The following is a 3,053-nucleotide window of genomic DNA, read 5'->3' as shown; positions in this document are numbered from 1 at the left end:
GCTGTCTGAAATCTATTTGCTGTAACTGATTTAAAACTCTTTTTTATTGATCACACACACACACACACACACACACACACATGGACACCTACAGAAACACTGCCTAAATTAGATCCTGACCATATAGAATACAGAACACAAATCTTTGCCTTTGTCAAGTGGCTTAATGGAGAGTCTATAACAGAGCATCACAAATCTGTCTCCTCCAAGCAACACCCTCCACATCAGTCTCTAACACTTACTAATGAACCTCACTTACACACAATTAGATTTCGATGTTGATTGTAACTTTAATATTTGGAAATCTGTTTTGTCGTCTCCATCTGCTGATTGGTAGATTATATATATATATATATATATATATATATATATATATATATATATATATATATATATGCAGATTGATGTGAACGGGTTGCAATTGTTTCAGAGAAAATGTTCCTCGAGAGATATTTAAATAATATTTTGGTGAACATTAAAGACCAAATAACTTTGAATGAATGTTCTATTAATGTTACTGGAAGAACGTTTCCTCAATCTATCCATCCATCCATCCATCCATCCATCCATCCATCTAAATAAATCCGAGTAAACATCCCACTTTGGACATACAGTGATGTTCTCATTTGCAAAAAATAAAATAAAATAAAAATAAAATAAATATATATATATATATAAATATATATATATATATAAATATATATATATATATATATATATATATATATATATATATATAAATATATATATATATATATATATATATATATATATATATATATATATATATATATTAGGGCCGGGACTTTAACGCGTTAATTGAGATTAATTAATTACACAAAAAATAACGCGTTAACTAAGATTAATTAATTACAGAAAAAAAAAAAATCCCGAATTTTTAATAACTTATTTTTGCACCGCGGAACGTTTCTCACTGGATGAGTTTCGGCGGGACCGATTATACTGAAGCACCAACTAGCGTTCGCATATCACTGCAGCACATCGAGCCTCAAGTATCACCTCAACGCAAAACATATAGCAGCTAGCGTGGACTTTACACTTTATGTTGAACTATGTATTATTTTGTTGGTGCAACAGTTTATGTTGAACTCTTTATTGTTTTGGCCAAGGTTATTGAGAGTTGGACTTAGTATGTTATGGCCTCTGAAGCAACAGAGAGATGTTTTCTAATAGTCAGTGTTTCTAATGTTCTGAATGTAATTGACAGTATTGTGTTTTACTTAAAAAACACTTTACAGAAGGTTCCAGCACCTATAAGCTTCCTGAATTTCTGAAATGTACTATTTCTAAATTGTTTCTAAATATGCTATTGCTATACTTCATGGCAAAAATAAACAATATTTTGTTGCTTAAGCTTATCTATTCAGTCATTATTCAATGGTATACTATAAATCCATGTGAAAAAAAATTACTTCTCACTGTTCTCAGATCAAATATTTATATGCGATTAAAATGCGATTAATTTCGATTAATTAATTACAAAGCCTCTAATTAATTAGATTATTTTTTTTTAATCGAGTCCCGGCCCTAATATATATATATATATATATATATATATATATATATATATATATATATATATATATATATATATATATATATATATATATATATTAGGGGTGTAACGGTTCACAAAATTCACGGTTCGGTTCGATACGATACACTGATGTCACGGTTCGGTTCGGTTCGGTTCGATACGTTTTAGATACAGCAAAATGTAAAAACATCTCAACTTTTCAGAATGCCGCAAGCGCACCGCGGGTCATGTGACAAGAACTAACCAATCAGCTTCATCCTTTCCCGTAACAACGTTGAGAGCTCAGCCAAGATGAAGGAACAGCTGATCATAGTTGTATATGGATTGCAATTTTGAAATAAATTCAGTAGCAGAGCTACTGCAAGCGATTTTTAGAGCTGCAAATCCATTTATCCTTCGCTGAAATTTCCGCGTCTCATGGAGAGAGCACGTCATTGTTGCTTAGCAAAGACAGGCGCCTCAGGAGAAAGACGCGCTTAGCGTTTTCCATGCGTTTTTAGGCACGATATGTGAACGGCCCCTAAGGCGCTCGCTCACTCAGCACGCGCTGAAGGCTCGTTGCAAAATGTCTAATGCATTTAACAGACCAGAAATATAAGATCCTAAAGTAACCAACAGGTCTGGTGTTTGGGTTGGATTCCCTGTAAGCTATAGTGTCTAAATGCTGCAGGGATAGTTTGCTGCGTGCATGTTTCTCCTTTTTTTCGTCTTTTCCCAGATAGTACTGATGCATATATCCCAGATATTCCCGCTGGTTTTTTTTTTTTTTTTTTTGTAATCCCGCTGGTGTACCCTGTCATGTTGCAGATGCGACATACCGTTGTTTATTTATCCACCACTCTCTTGCCATCACCATTATAGCTTAAAGGGAATCCAAAGTGCACCCAAACACCAGACCTGTTGGTTATTGGAGGATCTTCTCATTTCTAGTCTGTTAAACGCATTGGCTATTTTGCAACGAGCCTTCAGCGTGTACTGAGTGAGCGAGCGCCTGCTGAGTAGCCTAACATATGTTGGTGTTTTTTTCTTCTTCGGGGGTGTCAGGGGCGTTGCCTGTTACGTCGTTTGGGTTATTGGGCTACCTTGTTGAACGCATATCATTATATTTCTCTTTTTTTTTTTTTTTTTTTTTTTTTTTTTTAATATAATGAATTAGTCCAACGAACCGTTCGGTATACATAATGCGTACCGCGTACCGAACCGAAAGCGTCGTACCGAACGGTTCAATACGAATACGCGTATCGTTACACCCCTAATATATATATATTATTATTATTATTTTTATTTTTATTTTTTTTAAGTATTTATAATTAGTGGTATTTAAAATCAATAGAAGTTTATGGCTGTTCTCCACTTACATAACACTCACAAGTAATGTGTATGTACATGTATTGTAGTTCTCCCATTTTAAATCATTATAAATGTGTGTGTGTGTGTGTGTGTGTGTGTGTGTGTTTGTGTTGTATTTGCACCAGAGACTCAGACAAATACCGGA

Source organism: Carassius gibelio, chromosome A18 (genome assembly GCF_023724105.1).
Source record: "Carassius gibelio isolate Cgi1373 ecotype wild population from Czech Republic chromosome A18, carGib1.2-hapl.c, whole genome shotgun sequence".
Taxonomy (NCBI): Eukaryota; Metazoa; Chordata; class Actinopteri; order Cypriniformes; family Cyprinidae; genus Carassius; species Carassius gibelio.
The sequence above is the reverse complement of the archived record's forward strand: the minus strand, read 5'-3'. Positions refer to the sequence as shown.